This window comes from Rhinatrema bivittatum, chromosome 1, assembly GCF_901001135.1.
Source record: "Rhinatrema bivittatum chromosome 1, aRhiBiv1.1, whole genome shotgun sequence".
Classification (NCBI taxonomy): domain Eukaryota; kingdom Metazoa; phylum Chordata; class Amphibia; order Gymnophiona; family Rhinatrematidae; genus Rhinatrema; species Rhinatrema bivittatum.
In genome coordinates, this window is record NC_042615.1 from 808,063,068 (window position 1) to 808,083,464 (window position 20,397).

The window sequence follows — 20,397 nt, forward strand, 5'->3', positions numbered from 1 at the left end:
ATTAAGGGGTAGATTTCAATACGTGCGCATACATGTCCATGTGCTCACGCTTCCTGACACACGCATATGAACACGCCGATTTTATAACATGTGCATGCATGTTATAAAATCGTGTGGCCGCAATAGGCGCTCGCAAGGGGGGGGGGGGGGGGGTTAGACTTATACAAACTGCACAGCGACGCAATCCAGGCTTCCTTAACCTTCTGCCTAACCTTCCTTTCCCTTCCACTCTCAACCTAACCTACCTGGGCATAAATCTTTTATTTTATTACTTGCTGCTACTCCGGAGAAGTAATTTATGTGTGCTGGCCAGCTGCTGGTGCATGCTTCCCCAGGACAACAGCTAATAGCCGCTGTCCCGGCTGGCCTCTGTACCGCCCTGCCCAGAACACGCCCAGCACTTATTCGCGTACCGCAGTTTATACGCGTGTCTGGGCCTCTTTGAAAATTCGCCCGGAGCGCATAAGGCCCAGGATTTATGCGCACAGGGGTTTTAAAATGAACCCTTAAATTAGTTAAGTAACATTTAAATTGCAACCACAAGAGCCACATTGTTTTAGAAAATTGTGCAAGTTGATTTTTCAATCAACTACTGGTTCTCATCACTTTCACAAGAGCATTTGGCAAACTTGGAATGGCACAAAAAAATGCGTGTGTGTGTAAAACATATGTAGCTCTAACCAGTAACGGTAGAGTGAACAGCAAAACATTACTAGATTTATACAATTTTATGTTGTCCTGCAAACATTGGTAGCCAGTACCAAAAAATCAGTGCAAGTACTGAAGATAGGGTTTTAAAAGTGATCCTTTAGGCCACAGGAAGCCAGTGTAATTGCTTGAGATCAGGAGTCACATGATCTGAAAGTTTGAGGCCCAACAACTGTGCCCCTGTGCTTTGAATATACTATAGCTTAAGTAGTTTTTATCTAAACTGGCAAAAAGGGCATTACAGTATCCTAAGCATTCTAGGATACCAAATCCTTGCTTGTTGTACATCATATTAAACTTTGTTTGTATATGTCATTTATAAATGATACATTTTTTAAAAATCTTAGCGCAAGTGGAGTTTAAACTACCAAAAAGCCATCTTGACAAGGTTATTGAAATGCATCTGCATCAATAACTCCAGAGACAACCCCAAAATCTTCACATCCGATTTTACCTGCAATTGATGAACATCAAAGGACAGGGAGGAAGGAGCAAAATCCATATTTAAGATGAAGGATGGGCAAAAATTGCCCTACCCATGTATTTTAGTGAAAAATGACATCCCAGTCAAATGTAAAGCCATCTTTCCCTTGGCAAATCCCTCCTCTTGATCTGCTATCAAATGCACCAGGTCCTGGGATCTATTCTTTGCACATGAGGACCTGCTGGATTCTTTTGTAACCCCTCCTGTAAACTGCCCATGTTGCCGCTGATATTAATTGCTGCAATAGTTTCAATGCTTTTGCATTCCAAGCTCCCATAGATCTCAAAGTATTTCTAGTCCCTGCTCATCTGCTTCTAGGTCCAATTTCCTGAAAAGTGGATAACTTGTCAGCGATATTATTTTGAATACTGGTGACATTTTGTCCATGCCATGATGTTAAGCTGTGGGCACTGCAAGACAAACACTCAGCAGTACTGAACTTTGTGACATTTACTGGACTGACAATTAACCTGCATTACAAGTTTTTCGCACCAGATTATAAAACTTTCCTATCCTAGAAATTTAAGTTCCAGATGCAAAGTGCTACAATAATCAGGAAGTCCTCAAGAAAGGTGATGTTTCTAGTGACACCCATATGGTTCCACTGATCTGGCCATGGTGCCACACATCACACTCTGTGACAATATATGTCATAACCTATGCCTCCTGAGGCATCTAATAAGACATCCAGATTGTGGCTTGAAACAGATGGAGTCTGTCTTACAGATGTGCCACTGTAATGCCTAAGAAACACTTACCATAAGGGTCTATTCTTTTCTAATTTCACATATAATTGGGATGTGATAATGTACCTGAAGGATACCAGCTGTAGCAGTGGACAACCTGCACAAGAAAACATGTCCCATTGGTAGTATCTGGCATGCAAAGTTAAGGCTACCCAATCAGTAACTGCATGAAAGTCAATGTGGCTTTTCTGGATTAAAAGGCTATCCAGTTCAATTTGCAGAGTTTTGCCAGTTTGGGTTCAGGTAACTGACACACCATTTGTCTTGCGTCTATTTCTATTCCTAGTCATCAGTCCTTCTGTTTTTTGTTCTTTGCTAATGGAATGCTGAGACCTTTGGCAACTAGCTATCCCTTCAACATTTGGGCACAGGCCCAGATTGTGCCGGGGCAACAAATGGGAAATTCTCCAAGTAGTGAACAATGTTCTTAAATATCGTCACCACAGTGGTAACCCAATGGATAAAGGTGCTAAATATCTTGAACCTGGCACAAAAATTGCACACTCCACTGTCATACATTTGTTGAAATAGAATTGCTGAACTGGAAACCCAGGAGTGGGACGTAGGCCAGGTGAATGGAAAAAATTCTGAAAGTTGACTCAGTGTCTGCCTTAGTCATGAGTATATTGTGCCTGCAGTCCCTAACTAATGCTACTGTGCTGTCAAGAGAACGTACTGAAAGGAACATTCCTGTCATGACAGATCATTGACAGATGTACCGAGAGAGTGGGATACATTCTGGATTGGCCAGAATTTGCCCAATTCTCTCTCTTGGGGTGGGTGGGTGGGGGGAACATTCTCTTAAAAGGGAGCTCAGAGAAAGGTCCTGCTATCACAGTCTGAAATTGATCTTGTCGATTTTTCTGTTTAATTATATCACTGAAGCATGGTGTTAGCTGCATAGGTTTGAATATTCATTCCCTGTACGTACCCGGATCAGTCCAGACAGTGGGTTGTTTCTCCCTTCCAGCAGATGGAGTCAGAGAAAAGCTTGAAGGGTGCTCTCTTATAGCCTGGAGCGCCCTCTGCGTCCCTCCAGTATTTCTCGGATTCCAGCAGATGAAGGTTGCAGAACATGCGGTTCCCCATTTCAGCTACAGCAGGATAGAAGTTTAGATTTCTCTCTCTCATTCCTTCTTAAATTCTTTCACTGTCTGGATGGATCAAGTTTAAAAAAAAAGAAAGAAAAAAATGGCTTCTCAGTCACTTCCAAACTTGCAGGCAGAACTGGTAGCAGTATTACCTGGCATTTTTCAGAGTAGACTTGGTAAGTTTTTGTACTTTTTCCTTCTCAGGCTTCTCTGACTTCCAGGGATGAATGTTGGTGGTCCAAGCTCTCCCCCCTCACGACGGCATGCTGCCCTGAGACACCACCTTCCTCGGGGCAGCGCTAGCAGAGAGGAGACATTCCTCTTTTTTTTTTTTTTTTTACAAAAAGCAAAGCCAAGTCATTTGTTTCTGAGTGGAGGTTCTCTTCCCTGCTCCTGCCAGGCTCTGGGGGTGTTTCTCATTTATTATCAGACTTTCCCTTCCCCATGCCGCGCTCAGCGCGATGTGCTGCCTGCGGGGAGCCCAGGACACGGCTCTCTTGCGAAGGCATTTCTTCAAGGTGCCTCCCCGGCGGGGAGGGTCCCTCGAGGCCAGCTGGACATTTGACTTTGCGCTCCCAGACGCGACTGTTCACTGGGGGGGGGGAGCCCTGATCCCATCTAGCACAGGAACGGCGGCCATTTTGTTTTCAGAGCCAGGCACTCCTAGGCAGCCAAATGAGGATTCAGTCGGTTTTTCTCCTTCCCCACAGGTTTTAACTCTGGTTAACTCCCCCCCGGGCCAGGGGGCAACGCTAGGGGACCTTCCTGCCATTCCTCACTCGGGACCCCCCAGCCTTTTTTCAGCGGATTTTGTGCTTCATTTGCACAATGCTTATTTGGCCAGTTTGGAACAGCACCAGGATGCATCTTCAGGCCCCCCTCCTCCTATGGTGATTAGATTGACAGATCCTCTGCAGTTCCTCAGAGGTCCACTGCATCTCCTCAGGGATCCTCCCGAGTCAGGATGGTCCCCTATCCGGATCCTTCTCCTTAGGGTGCTCTGGGACCGGACCAGGACCAAGATGATCTCGCTTCTCACATGCACATGGAAGGGGATGAGCCTAAGGTCTTACGCCTGTTTCAGAGGGATGAACTTGATCCTCTCATCCATGTCCTAGCAGAGCTGGATATGGAAGCTCCACAGGATCCACCTGGCACCAGTATGGGGGCCATGAAAGGGGACCCTGTCCTTGTTGGAATGTGTCCATTTCATTCTATGCTCCTTCAATTGCAATCCAGAGTCTAGTCTGAGAGTAGGAAGGGCTATGGACAAGCTCTCTCCTCTCCCATAGGAATTCCTAGAACTCCTCAAAGTCCTCAAGGTAGATGCGTCAGTAAAGGCTGTCACAAGAAGGACTACCATCCCAGTCAAGGGTGGAGCCGCCCTCCGAGACCTCCAGGATCGGAAGCTCGAAGTCTACTTCAAAAGGATTTTTGAGGTATCAGCCTTGGGGGTAAGCGCCACAGTGTGTAGCTCTTTAATGTAGCACGCAGGTCTCAGATGGTTCCAACAGCTGCTCAGTGCTCAAGACCTGTCACAAGAGGAAGCGCAACAGGCGGAACGCCTAGAGGCGGTAATAGCTTATGGAGCGGATGCGCTATATGACTTGCTCCGCATCCTGGCCAGATCAATGGTACCAGCAGTCTCTGCCAGGCGTCTCCTCTGGCTCCGTAATTGGTCGGCTGATTCTTCATCTAAGACTCAACTGGGATCTCTCCCCTTCAAAGGCAAATTACTGTTCGGTGAGGTTCTTGAACAACTCTTCAAATCCCTGGAAGAGAACAAGGTGCATAAGCTGCTGGAGGATCGTCCTTGGACCTCCAGGACGTTCAATTCTACTAGAAGCCAATTCCGGGGTCAGCGCCATTTTCGACAGTCAAGACTGGCCTCTCAAAGACCTCCTTCCTCACGGTCGCAGTCCTGGTCTCATTCCTTTCATGGTCGAAGACCAGCTCGAGACAGCCTCCATCAGGGGGCCTCTTCCAAGTCTTCCCATTGAAGAATTGCCGGCACACTCTTTGACCCCCAGGATAGGAGGACAACTCTCCCTCTTCTATGAGGAGTGGGTCAAAATTACCTCAAACTGATGGGTTCTGAATATTCTACAGCACGGCTACGCTTTAGAATTTGCTCGACCCCTAAGGGACAGGTTTCTTTTCTCTCCCTAAGGCCCAATGAAGAAACATGCACTACGTCATATGCTCGACCGGCTCCTGGACTTAGGAGCCATCCTCCCGGTGCCCCCGAAGGAGCAAGGGTTCGGCCATTATTCTGTCTACTTCGTCGTCCCCAAAAAGGAAGACTCCTTCCGTCCAATCCTGGATCTCAAGATGGTCAACAGGGCCCTCAGGATCCCACATTTCAGGATGGAGACGTTACGCTTTGTAATAGTGGCGGTACACAGCGGAGAATTCCTAGCCTCCTTGGACTTGACGAAGGCTTATCTCCACATCTCCATCCTCAAGGAACATCAACGCTTCCTTCACTTCAAAATCCTCGGTCAACACTTTCAATTTCAGGCCCTACTCTTCGGCCTAGCGACCGCTCCCCGCACCTTCACCAAGGTCATGGTGGTGGTGGCAGCAGCCCTACGGAGGGAGGGGATTCTAGTCCAACCCTACCTGGATGACTAGCTCATTCGAGCGAAGTCCTTGGACCTTTGCCAGCGGGCAATCGACAGAGACTTGCAGTTTCTACACTCTCTCGGATGGGTTGCCAATTTTGCCAAGAGCAGCCATATTCCCTCTCAGACGCTCGACATCTTAGGAGCAAGGTTCAATACCAATTTGGGCAAAGTCTTCCTGCATCAGGATAGTCCTCGGTCACTTATCTCTCAGGTACAGCACTTCCGTTGCCTCTCACTCCCCACAGCATGAGTCTATCTCCAGGTCCTGGGCTCAATGGCTTCAACTATAGATTTGGTTCCTTGGGCCTTTGTGCATATGCGTCCTTTGCAGAGGGTGTTACTCTCCCGCTGGAAGCCAGTGTCTCAGGAGTTCCAAGCACTCCTTCCGCTGCCGGAAGTTGCCATGGACAGCCTGAGCTGGTGGCTCAGTCTGGATCACTTGCTGCAAGAAGTGGACTTGGAGATCCCACAGTGAGTGATCATCACCATGGATGCCAGCCTCTCCGGATGGGGAGCTGTGTGGCAAACGCAGTCGGCACAGGGACGATGGACGTCAGTGCAAGTGACATGGCCGATCAATCGTCTCAAAACCAGAGCGGTTCATCTTACTTTGAAGCATTTCTTCCCCCTAGTTCATCGCCAAGCCGCAAGGATACTCTCCGACAACGCCACTAGTGTAGCGTACATCAACTGTCAAGGAGGAACAAAGAGCCACTATGTTTCCTGGGAGACGGATGTGGCGGCGTCCCACGTAGCAAGAGTGGACAATGTCCAAGCGGATTTCTTAAGCCGTCAACACACAGATCCTGGAGAGTGGGAACTCTCCGAGAAAGCAGTGGCTCTCCTCTTCACCTGGTGGGGGACTCCCCATCTGGATCTGATGGCCACTCAAAAGAACACAAAGGCTCCTCGCTTCTTCAGTCACAGAAGGGAGCACGGCGCGGAAGGAGTGGATGCCCTAATCCTCCCATGGCCACGAAACCTCCTACTTTACGTGTTCCTGCTATGGCCCCTGGTGGCAAAGGTGCTTCGAAGAATAGAGATTCACCAAGGTCCTGTAATTCTAGTGGCACCGGAATGGCCACGAAGACTGTGGTTTGCAGACCTAGTCAACCTTGCGGTGGACTGACCTCTCCGTCTGGGACATCTTCCCAACCTTCTGCGTCAGGGTCCTGTATTTTTCGACCGGGCAGATCGCTTCTGTCTTGTGGCTTGGCTTTTGAGAAGCGCAGGTTGAGGAGACGGGGCTACCCGGAGGATGTTATTTTGACCCTCCTGAAGGCTAGGAAGACTTCCACTTCCACCTCCTACGTGTGGGTGTGGAAAGTCTTTGAGGCCTGGTGTGAATCCACAGGTGTATCTCTACGTCGTGCTTCAGTAGTCCAGATACTATTCCTTCTTACAGCAAGGCCTGGAGAAGGGGTTGGCATACAATTCCCTGAGGGTTCAGGTGGCAGCTCTTGGTTCCCTTGTCAGTCACCTGGATGGAGCTCCTCTTTCTTCACATCCTGATATAGTCCGGTTTCTAGGTAGTCCTCCTTTTGAGCCACTGAGAAGAGCCTCTCTCAAAGACCTCACTCTGAAGACAGTTTTCCTGGTGTCCATCTGTTCTGCCCGCCGGATCTCAGAGCTTCAAGCTTTGTCGTGCAGGGAGCCTTACCTCCGTTTCACAGATTCGGGAGTATCCTTGAGCATAGTTCCATCTTTCCTGCCAAAGGTGGAACTACCATTCTTCCCTGACGAGGATCCTAGAGAACTTAGACGGTTCGATATCAAGCACATCCTAATTCAATATCTGGAGGTTACGAATGAATTCCGCCTATCGGACCATATCTTTGTCCTGTGGATTGGACCCAAAAGGGGGAATAAGGCTTTTAAAACCACAGTTGCTTGCTGGTTAAAGGAAGCAATCTCCTCAGCGTACATTGGTGCTGGTCGGCCACCTCCAGAGGGCATCAAGGCTCATTCACTCCGTGTTCAAGCAACTTCCTGGGCAGAAAGCCAGGCAGTCTCGCCGCAGGAGATATGCAGAGCAGCTACCTGGAAATCGTTGCACACCTTTGCAAGTCACTATCGCTTAAATCTCCAATCACCGGGTTTGGCTCCTTTGGCGCTCAAGTCATTCGAGCAGGGCTATCCGGGGCCCACCCTACGTAGGGAAGCTTTGGTACATCCCACTGTCTGGACTGATCCGTGTACGTACAGGGAAAAGAAAATTATTCCTTACCTTCTAATTTTCATTCCTGTAGTACCACGGATCAGTCCAGACGCCCACTCTAAGAGTACATATGGGTTTTGGGATCATCTACACAGTACTTTTGAATATCAGCTTGAATGATTAACAGTATGAGGACTGTTCATGTATTGCCAATGGTTCCTTTTGCAAGTTTGTTCTCCCTACAATTTCTAATCAAAACATTCTTGTACACAGTTACAGTTTGAGGTTGGTTTACTTGATCCATTCCATGGTTTCTTCTTGCTTTGATACACTCAATACTGAAGGGACGCAGAGGGCGCTCCAAGCTATAAGAGAGCACCCTTCAAGCTTTCCTCTAACTCCATCTGCTGGAAGGGAGACACAACCCACTGTCTGGACTGATCCGCGGTACTACGGGAACGAAAATTAGCAGATAAGGAATAATTTTCTTTTCACTTATTGTCCCCCTCACATGTGACTTTAGGATCCCTCAAACCCCTCACACAAGCCTGGGCCTCTTGCTGCTTAGGATGCCACTTGAGCCATGGCTCCATCATGCCAGTGCACACAGGAGAAAGGACACAGCCTAATACGCTATTTATTTTGTCCTTGCGGCTTTCTGGTCTGCCTCTTGGAGCACTTTGTAGCAGGGTGATTTGCAGTGCAGAAGAAGTAGGCATGCTTGAAATGGCAGATACAAAAGAACATGTATTGCTATTATACCACCAATATACTTCCTGACTGAATATTTTGGTTCCTTGGTACTGTATGCATTATTCTGCTGAAAATGCTGACCCTGTCTGCCTCCCTTATAGCAATTTGGACCACTTTATTCATGAGCTATGTTTGTTATGCGTTTTAACACAGGCAAGCATCTTGGATCCCCCACGTCGTGTGGATTCTCTTCCATATTGTCCCTGAAGTGCTCATTATAACTGAGCCATGACCATCCATCATACTGGTGATAAGCCTCAAGTATCATGCCTATATACACCATCATGGGGCATACAGAGTGTGCTCATATGCACAAAACCGCTCGCATCCAGTCAACAATGTTTCACAGTAAGCAGTTATTTTTTTCCAAACATCCCATCTTGCATTTTATTCTTTTCTTTCTGCTAGCTATGTTTCTATGCCACCCTTTAGGAGCCTGAAAATAACCACATATTTACATTTCACATCCTCTCTCTTCAATGCCTTGGGAATACTCTCCCAGAGCCAGGTCTTGCTATTCAATGCTGGAATGCCTCCATCTGGTCCCCTGTATACTGCCATTGTATAAGCTATCAGAGACTGAGTCAGAGTCACTGGAGAATCCACTAACACTTGATCCCAAATCTGTCCTTCAATTCTTTTATGAGCTTTGCACCTATGACTGTTTGGATATTTGCAGATGTTATATATAATAGTCCCATTATTGCCCTCACTATTGACCCCACTAGCTAAGGTGCACCTACAATTTGCCAGATTCTCACGTAATGTAGATTGTGAAGCCATGCTGTCCATTCTAGCACTATTCTGTAAATCTTTCGACACCTGGTCTGATACTCCTCTTATTATGCTTTCCCTGTATGTACCAGGATCAGTCCAGATGGTAGGTTATGTCCCCCGTCCAGCAGATGGAGTCAGACAAAGCTTCGGAGGGTGCTACCTTATAAGCCACTACACCCTCTGCTGCTCTTCAGTATCTTTCTGACTCCAGAAGATAGGAGCAGGGGAATCTTTGATTCTCCAGTACATTGTCAGTGTACTTGTTTCCTTTCTAATTTTCTCTGTGAAGCTTCTTGATGGATCGAGCTCTCTAGTTTAAAAAAACCAAAAAAACAAAACAAAAACCGAGAGACCTTTTGGTTTCAGGCTTGCAGACAGAGTGGTCCTTTCTCTCTCTCTCTCTGTTTGTCTGTCCTTCCTGCCTCCCTCCCACTCCGGTATGGAGTAAGTGTATTTGTTGGCATTTTCTCCGCAGGTTAGTTCTGAATTATAAACATCAGGGGGTGCATGTTGGAGGTTTTCAACCTCTTCTCTCCCCCCCCCCCCGCGCATTCCCCGGGGCTGCCAGCCACAGAGAGGTCACATTCCTCTGCGGCGCTTTTCAGAAGTGAGCAGGAGCCCCTTGGGTCGGTGGATTTAGGCAGCGGAGGTCGTTCTTTTCCACTCCCCGTGGCAATACTTGCCTCTTTCCTCGTGGCTGCCCCCCTCATCCTGATCATGCCGAGGGCCTTCCGATGCTCGGCGTGTGGAGAGCCCAGGTCACAGCTCTCCCGCGAGGGGATATGCACGAGGTGCCTCCCTGGGGGGGGGCACCTCGCAGCCGGCGGGAAACTCAGCTCCGCGAGGCCAGGCGCGATCTCATCGACAGAGGCAGGCCCCTATCCCGCTTAGCGTGGGAACGGCGGCCATTTTGGAGGAGGAGCCGGTGGGCCCGGCCCCGATACCTCATACGACAGACGACATCGGGGCATTGTTTCCTCCTGTTCTAACACCGGTTTCTCTCCTGGAGCCCGGCATGCCCGCGGGGGATCCTGAGTTTCTGCCTCCTTCAGGCCCGCCCCCGTTTTCGACAGATTTTGTGCTTCTAATGCACAATGCCTATCTGGCCAGGATGTCACAACCTTCGGATCCTCTCCCTGAACCCCCACCGCCCAAGGTCCCTCGGATGGCTGATCCTCCGCCTGGGGGAGCCTCTCAGGAAGTAGGTGCCCCGGGGTGGGGGGCCCTCTCGGTTGCGCTTGCTCCTCCCCCCTGCAGGGGGGGTAGATCAGGTGCCAGACCCGTCCTTGGACGACCCCCAGGGTCCACTGCTAGCTTCGCAAATGGAAGGGGACAATCCCAGAGTGTTACAAATTTTCCAAAGGGACGAGTTGGACACTCTTATCCCCCACATCCTACAGGAACTGGATATTGAACCACCGCCAGATCCACCTGGTCCCACTCCGTCAGGGAAGAAGGGGGATCCCGTCTTGGCGGGGCTCCGTCTCCGGCCAGGTCTTTTCCGACTCATCCTACCTTTCTCCATCTCTTAGCCAGGGAATGGGATTCACCCGAAGCCTCCCTCACGGTCAGCAGGGCGATGACAAACTGTATCCTCTACCAGAGGATTTCCTAGAACTGCTTAAAGTTCCGAAAGTGGACTCCGCGGTGTTGGCAGTCACGAAGCGAACCACGATTCCGGTTACAAGAGGCACAGCGCTCCAGAACCTACAAGACAGGAAGCTAGAGGTCTACCTCAAGCGAGTACTCGAGGTCTCCGTGCTGGGGGTCTGGGCAACCATCTGTAGCTCGCTGGCACAAAGAGCGGGACTCCGCTGGGTACAGCAGCTCCTCACCTCACAAGAACTCCCTCCTGAGGAGGCTTGTCAGGTGGATCGTTTGGAGGCAGTAATTGCCTATGGGGCAGATGCACTTTATGTCCTCCTCCGAGTGCTGGCCCGGTCCATGGTAGCGGTGGTCTCGGCTTGGCGTCTCCTCTGGCTCCGCAACTGGTCAGCGGACTCTTCTTCCAAGACATAGTTGGGATCCCTGCCCTTCAAAGGGAAATTCCTATTTGGGGACGATCTGGACCAGATCATCAAATCCCTCGGCGAAAACACGGTACATAGGCTCCCAGAAGATTGGCCGCGGACTACCAGATCGTTCAATACCTCCAGAAGCCAGTTCCGCAGTCAACGCTGCTTCCGCACCTCCAGACAGACGACACCTAGGACGCCCTCTTCTCGCTCTCAGTCTTGGGCCCATTCCTTTCGAGGCTGCAGGCCAGCGAGGGACGGGATGGCACAAGCTGCCTCTTCCAAGCCCCCACAATGATGTCAGACTGGCCCACTCCCCGACACCCAGGATAGGGGGCCGGATTTCTCTCTTCTACAAGGAGTGGGCACGAATCATGTCGGATCAGTGAGTCCTTGATATTCTAAGGCATGGCTACGCAATGGATTTTGCTCGACCCCCAAGAGAGAGATTTCTCTTCTCTCCCTGCGGGTCAGTCCAAAAGCAGGCCATTGTACAGCAGACCCTCGACAGACTCCTGGCTTTGAGGGCAATCATCCCAGTGCCTCCCACGGAGCTGGGCTCGGGACATTATTCAGTCTACTTTGTGGTCCCAAGAAGGAGGGTTCTTTCTGACCAATTCTGGACCTCAAGCTGGTCAACAAGTCGCTCAAGGTCCCGCACTTCTGCGCTCTGTGATTGCAGCGGTTCATCAGGGGGAATTCCTTGCCTCTCTGGACCTGATGGAAGCTTATCTTCACATCCCCATCTGCAAGGCGTATCACCATTTCCTGCGCTTCAAGATCTTAGGACTGCATTTTCAGTTCCAGGTGCTACCCTTCGGTCTGGTGACCGCCCCCCGCACATTCATGAAGGTCATGACTGTGGTGGCTGCAGCTCTCCTCAAGGAGGGAATTCTGGTTCACCCATATCTGGACAACTGGCTCATTCGAGCGAAGTTCTTGCTCCAGGGTCAGCAGGCAGTCACCAGAGTGGTTCAGCTCTTACAATCCCTTGGCTGGGTTATCAACTACACCAAGAGCAGACTTACTCCGTCACAGTCACTGGACTTCCTGGGGGCACGGTTCGACACAGCGACAGGCAAGGTCTTCCTCAGGCCGGATCGCGCCCAGGCGCTCTCGGCACAGGTCCAACACTTCACTTGCCTCTCGTTTCCCACGGCTCCAGATCCTGGGATCCATGGCTTCCACGATCAACCTCGTACCCTGGGCCTTTGCGCATATGCGGCTGCTACAAAGAGCGTTATTCTCCCGTTGGAAACCAGTATCGCAAGAGTTTCAAGTCATCCTCCCACTCCCGCAACCCGCTAAAGATAGCCTGCAGTGGTGGCTCGACCCACTTCACCTGGCACAGGGAATGTCCTTGGACATCCTGGACTGGGTGGTGGTAACCACGGATGCCAGTCTCTCCAGCTGGGGAGCAGTCTGCCAATCGAGCTCGATCCAGGGACAGTGGACAAGGGCTCAATCCACGTGGCCAATCAATCGTTTGGAAACCAGAGCAGTTCGCCTGGCGCTGAGAAGTTTCCTCCCTCTCATCCATCATCGGGCGGTCAGAATCCTCTCGGAAAACGCCACTACGGTAGCGTACATCAATCTTCAGGGAGGAACGAGAAGTCGCCATGTCTCCCTGAAAATGGACAAGCTGCTGGCCTGGGCGGAGATTCACCTCTCCAGGCTGGCGGCCTCTCACATCGCAGGAGTAGACAACGTACAGGCGGACTTCCTTAGCCGACAACATCTCGATCCGGGGGTGTGGGAGCTCTCTGAGGAGATGATGCAGCTCCTCATTCAGTGTTGGGGGACCCCTCACTGGGATCTCATGGCCACCTCCCACAACGCAAAAGCGGCATATATCGGAGCTGGACGACAATCCCCGTTGGGCATCCGAGCCCAGTCTCTGAGGTCTCAAGCAACATCCTGGGCAGAGAGCCAGTCCGTCTCTACACAGGCGATTTGCCGGGCGGCCACCTAGAAATCGTTGCACACCTTTAGTAGACACTATCGCTTGCACCTTCCGTCGCCCTCCTTTGGTTCCATGGGCGACAGGGTCCTTCGAGCAGGTCTATCCAGGGCCCACCAGAAGTAGGGAAGCTTTGGTGCATCCCACCGTCTGGGACTGATCCTGGTACATACAGGGAAATGAAAATTATTCCTTACCTGCTAATTTTCGATCCTGTAGTACCATGGATCAGTCCAGGCGCCCTCCCTAAGTATGGCTGGGATAATTATTTGGGATCTACTGCTCGACTTCCTTACTTGGTGTATCTCTTATCCGATCTCTGCAGTTGTTTCTTTCTTATGGGAACATTTTCTTTCTCTTTCTGCAAGTTTTTGCAGTTTGCAACTGTTGTAGCATGCCTTTCGGCATCAGGTTCTACATGTTCCGTTTGCACTGTTTGACGTTACCAGTGTTTTGATAGACTTGATCCATCCTTCTCTGTGTCTCTTGCTTTAATATTCTCATTACTGAAGAGCAGTAGAGGGTGTAGTGGCTTATAAGGTAGCACCCTCCGAAGCTTTGTCTGACTCCATCTGCTGGACGGGGGGACATAACCCACCATCTGCACTGATCCATGGTACTACAGGAACGAAAATTAGCAGGTAAGGAATAATTTTCATATTTCCTGGGAGAACTAGGTCTTGCATGCCTATGGCACTGGAGGTGCCCAGTCCTCTACTGCCACTTCCTGCACGTGCCATGGTAGGAAGCCTTCCTGCTACAAGCCAGCAGGTGTTAGGGCCAGATAGAAATGGGGATGTCTGGGGCATCCCCTGTTATCTTTCCACCCCTTGCTTGTAGTCCGGTGTAAGGAAATCAAGAATTATCTCCCCTTGGTGCACCCTATGAGGACAGGTCTCTCTCCCCATTCTGCTGGCAGCCAGGGTCATGCAGGATATGAACTGGTCAATGGAACTTGGGGGAAGTTAAGACCCAGGGGACATCATGCCTATTACATAAGAACATAAGATATGCCATATTGAGTCAGACCAAGGGTCCATCAAGCCCAGTATTCTGTCTCCAACAGCGGCCAATCCAAGTAACAAATACCTGGCAAGTACCCAAACATTAAACAGATCCCATGTTAATAATGCAGGCAACAAGCAGGGGCTAATCCCTATTGATTAATAGCAGTTTATGGACTTCTCCCTCCAAGAACGATCCAAACCTTTTTAGAACTCAGTAACACTAACTACTGTAACCACATCCTCTGGCAATGAATTCCAGAGCTTATCTATGCGCTGACTGAAAAATAATTCTTCGATTTTTTTTAAATGAGGTACTTGCTAACTTCATGGCATGCCCCCTGGTCCTTCTATTATCTGAGAGAATAAATATTTAATTTACATTAATTTGTTCAAGTCCTTTCATGATTTTGAAGATTATCATATTCCCCCTCAGTTGTCTCTTCTCCAAATTTAACAGCCCTAACTTCTTTAGCCTTTTCTCATGGGCCTGCCATTCCATGCCCCTTAATTTTGGTCACCCTTCTCTGCACATTCTCCAGTGCAGCTATATCCTTTTTGAGATGCGGTGACCAGATGCACACAGTATTCAAGGTGCGGTCTCACCATGGAGTGAGGTATTATAACATCCTCTGTTTTATTTTCCAGTCCCTTCTTAATAATTCCTAACATTGTTTGCTTTTTTGATCGCCACAACACACTGGGCCAACAATTTCAATGTATTATCAACTATGAAACCTAGATCTCTTTGCTGGGTGGTAAACTCCTAAGAATGAACCTAACATTGTGTAACTACAACAAGGGTTATTGTCCACTTTAAATTTCATCTGCCATTTGGAAGCCCAATCTTCCAGTCTCGCAATATCCTCCTGCAATTCATCACAATCCACTTGAGATTTAACTACTCTGCATAATTTTGTGTCATCTGCAAATTTGATTACTTCACTTGTTGTACCCCTTTCCAGATAATTTATAAATATATTGAAAAGCCCCAGTCCAAGTACAGATCCCTGAGGCACTCCACCGGTTATCTTTTTCCACCAGGAAAACTGATCATTTAATCCTACTTTGTTTCTTTTAACCAACTTGAAATCCACAAAAAAAATATCACCTCCTATCCTCTAATGCAGGCCCTTGTCTAATGCCCTCTGAAAATCCAAATACACCACATCTACCTATTCATTTTTGTCCATGTTTATTCACCCCTTCAAAAATATGTAAGATATTTATGATGCAAGACTTCCCTTGGGTAAATCCATGCTGGCTGTGTCTAATCAAACCATGTCTATCTAAATGTTTCGTGATTTTATTCTTTATAACAGTTACCACGATTTTTCCTGGCACGGAAGTCAGGCTCACCAGTCTTTAATTTCCCAGATCACCCCGGATTCCTTTTTAAATATTGGAGTTACATTAGCCATCTTCCAAATTTTTACTAATAGGTCTGAAATTTCATTTTTTAGTTCCTTCAGAACCCTGGGGTGTATACCATCCAGTTCAGGTGATTTACTCCTCTTCAGTTTGTCAATCAGGCCTACCTTATCTTCCAGGTTCACCGTGATTTGGTTCAGTTGATCTGAATCATCACCCATGGAAATCTGCTTGTGACTTAACTACTCTGAATAATTTTGTGACATCTGCAAATTTGATCTCACTTGTCATACCCCTTTCCAGATCATTTATAAATATATTAAAAAGTATTGGTCCAAGTACAGATCCCTGAGGCACTCTACATTTTACCTTTTTCCACTTTGAAAACAGACCATTTAATCCTACTCTTTGTTTTTAACCAGTTTGCAAGCCACAAAAGGGCATCTTCTCCTATCCCATGACTTTTTAGCTTTCTTAAAAGTCTCTCATGAGGGACTTTGTCAAATGCCTTCTGAAAATCTAAATAAACCACATCTACCTGTTTGCCTTTATCCATGTTTATTCACCCCTTCAAAAAAAAAAAAAAAAAAAAAAGATCCATGCTGTTTACCTATATGTTCTGTGATTTTGTTCTTTATAATAGTTTCCTGGCATTGAAGTCAAGCTCACTGGTCTATAGTTTCCCGGATCACCTCTGGAGTCCTTTTTATAAACTGGGATTACATTGGCCACCTTCAGTCTTCAGGTACAATGTGTCGTCATTGCTCGCTTGCTAGATTTTTCACAGAAAATGGAAATTAGGTAGGCTTTAAGAGCAGGGAAGCAACTGTCTCATGGAGGTAAAAAGATCCTGCCCTTTCAAGACTATTTGGTGAAGTTGTTAGCCAAGCGGTAAGAATTCGCACCTCTCTGCTCCAAACGTTTCTCTTTGGGTATCCGGTCAGTCTTATTGTGCCTGGCCAAGCTCTGGATTCAGCATGCCACTGGAGTCTGCTGGTTTACATATATTTCATACAGAGCTATATTGCAAGAAGAGCTGAGCTGACAGGATATGTAGGATGGACAGAGCTATGTTTTCAGCGGACTGCCGTTGCTTTGGTGTTGGAGTAGCTGGACTTTACCAGGAGAACTACGATCTGATGTGTGCTGTTTTTGTTTTTCTTCTCTCCTTTCTTTTCTCTTGCTGACAGTGGATGCAACAGAGCGAGACTGAGATGTTCATCTTCACTGAGGAAGAGTGTGTAGTCCCAGGTCTGATGCCCTCCCTTCCTTTGACTTTTTCTTGATTTGGTTTCTTATATATTTTCATGTTCCCTCTGCTAAAGTTTAGTGGTTCACTTGGCCTTTAGTCCTTATGGATCTGTGCTTCAATGACTGACATATGTTGCTGGGGAACTGAGTGGGGTCTTCACGTTTCTTTCAGGGTTAGGGAAGAGGACTGCGTTTCTGATGGGTATGAATGGGAGTACTGGGATTTTCTTCTTTCTGTATTTAATGGGAGTGGGAAGGGGTTGAAGACAGACTTTGGGTTAGAATATGGTTTTCAGGTGGTAGCTATCTTGGCCGGAGTTGGGGGGTGGGGAAAGGTCTCTGGGTGAGAAGAATGAGGGTAAGACAGTAGTGAATGTTGGTATACACGATGGGGATTCAGGGTTGGTATTTAGAAGCCTGTCAATATTGGGAGGTATGGATGGGTATGGACTCATGCTGCGGGGGCCTACACCGACAAAAGAACTATAATATTATTCTTTGTATTTTGTGGCTCAATGGGGCAAGACATGATTGGTGCTGAGGTGAAAATTATGTCATGGAACGTTTGTGGTGTGGGTTCAGTGATAAGTGTTCTAAGATTCTTGCGTTTTTGAAGAAAAAGCAGGTTGATGTGATTAAGCTGTAAGAGACTCATTTGGATGACACTGAACATCAAAAACTGAAGAAAAGGTGGGTTGGGGATGTTAGTTTTGCCTCTGCAGATTCTAGATCTGCTGGGGTGGCTAATTTAATGCACAAGAACCTTCCCTTGACAATACAGAAAGAAATCAAAGATCCTTGTGAGCGTTATGTGATTTTAGTTGCTGAACTATGCCATAAACCTTTAATTTTGTGTGTTTATGTTCCTAATACCTACGACCATGGGGCTTTTTTTGAGAATTTACATAAGTTATTATGTCTCTATTTAGATGAAGGGCTAGTGGTGGATGGAGACTTTAATTTAGTTCAGGATCCTGCCCTGGATAAATCGAACTCAGCTGTAGGGGACAGGGTTCGATTAGGAAAGGGTATTCACTTTTTGGAGATGAGGTTGAATGTAGTGGATTCTTGGCGTCTTCATCCTTTTGAAAAAGGATTTTACTCATTGTCCAGAGCTCATTCCACTTACTCTAGTATTGACTACCTTTTGGTCTTTGAGTATTTTTTCTCAAGTAACAGGTACAGGTATTGAAGATGTTGCAATATCTGATCATGCCCCTATATGGTTAAAATTGGTTAGGGGGAATGGTATGCGGGATAATTATTCCTGGAGATTTCCATTTTTTTTTTTCACAGAACCTCAATTTTAGAATTATCTCAAAATGAGGTGGCTCGATTTTGAGTGACATAATAGCGAACATAAAGATGATCCAATATTATTTTGGTATATGGCCAAAACTCCTTCATGGAAATATTACTGCATATGTGGCTAAGTGGAAGGACGACATTGATAAGCACCTATTTTGTTTGGAAAGCCAGCTTAGTAAGATTAAGAAAAAGTTGACTGTCACCAATTCATAGGAGAATAGGGAGGAATATTTGGCAGTTCGGGTGGCTCTAAATTCTCTAATCCATCAAAGAACCCGGAAAAGTATCACTTATAAGTTAAAATTATATTAGTTTAGCAACAAAATGGGGAAATTACTGACCGATTTAATAAGAGCAAATTCAGCTTCGCATTATAAAGCTTCATTTAAATAGCAGTCAGGGGTGGTGGTTAATTCTAATAGAGAGTTAAAATCCTTGATTATTAATTTTTTTTCTTTTATTTATTTATTCTACAAGAAACTGTACACTTCGGAGGGCTGTGATATGGAGAAATGCAATAACTTTTTAAGACCGGACTAACCTGCCCAAGTTAATGGAAGAGATCAGTTGCCTGCCCCTCTAAATGCTGTGTACCAGTCTTTGATGGAGTGGGGAGAATATCCGAAGGATGTTAATTTAGCACAAATTACAGTTCTACCAAAGGCAGGGAAAGATCCAAATTCTCCATCCTCCTACTGCTCTATTTCCTATTGAATTTGGACAAAAAAGTGTTAGCAAAAATTTTGGCCGACTGAATTGGCACAAGTAGGTTTTGTTCAGAGGTATTGACTAATGTACAATGTCTGATAGCAGCAAAGGGGAAGTGCAGACAGCTCCCTTTTTTGGTAGCTAGTTTTGATGCTGAAAAGGCATTTGATAGGGTCCAGTGGAGCAATTTATTTTACCTTTTGATCCATATGGGTTTCACAGGGATGTTCTCTCAGGCAGTGTGGCGCTATTATGGCCAATGGAGTTCAATCTGATTTATTTCCTATTGGGAGAGGTACCAGCAAAGTTGCCCCCTCTCTCCCTTGTTATTTCTGTTATCCTTAGAGCCATTTTTATGTGCAGTGCAAATGTCAGAAGACATATTGGGAATTAAGATGAGGGTTTAGATATTTAAATATGTAGCATTTTATATTTCTTTCTTATAGAAACTTAGAAATGACGGCAGAAAAGAGTCTGCCCAACAAGCTTGTGGTAGCATCAAATGTATCAAGCTTATTGGTTAAGGGTAATAACAGCTGCATCAGCAAGCACTCGATCATAATTGTTGCTTTGAGCCCTCATGACCCTATTTAAACAAGTTGGTGCTTTCTCAGGTTTAAAGCTCAACATGGACAAGTCAGAAGCCTTTGCTTTCCCAGACTTGGCATGATTTCAGTGGCAGGGTGTGTTTCCTTTAAAATGGGCATCGGGTCTCAGATCTTTAGGTCTTGTGGGATCCTTTGACCTGGGAGAGTTATACGATTTCAATATTACACAGCTTTTAAATCACACTAAAGAGAAATTTCAAGCATGGCAGAATTTGTCTATTTTTTGGGGGGAGGATTAACCTTTTAAAAAAGTTAATTTTCCCCAAGTGGCTTTATGTCCTTCAGAATCTTCCACTTTGCTTGAGGCAGAAAAAATTGAGAGCTTTGGCCTCCTCTGTTATTTTTTCTTTGGCAGAGTAGGAAGGCCCGCATTCCACTGCATTGTTTAAAGTCCAATTGGTCTAAGGGAGGTCAGGGGCTTCCTGATCTAGAGTTTTACAATCTGGCATGTTTGCTGAGAATTTTTCAGACCTGGTTGTATGGTAAGTACTTTTAAGTCCATTTAATAGGGGGAAAAGTATTGGTGGCTCTGCTGAACCTGAGGTATAATCTCCACACTTCTTATAGCAAATTGCCAAAGGGATGGTCCAAGTGTTTTTTTTTTTATCTCGCCATTTAAATGGACATGGATACAGTTAATGAAAATTTTTAAGAGTTCTGGTCACTCACAATTTTTGCCAATACAGGGGGATTTAGATTTTCGTCATGGAAATGGTACTGTAGATTTTCAAAGATGGAGGGCAAGGGGCATATTGCAGGTATAGCATGTTATGGATGGGAACAGTAAGATCTTGTCTTTTCAAGAGCTGAAACAGCAGTGCAATTTGA

The 20,397-nt window shown here is 46.9% G+C and overlaps 1 protein-coding gene across 1 annotated transcript in view; it reads right to left on the reverse strand.

The window, feature by feature from the left end:
• The window catches only part of UBAP2 (ubiquitin associated protein 2), a 597,209-nt gene that overhangs the window by 249,420 nt on the left and 327,392 nt on the right, over positions 1-20,397 (reverse strand).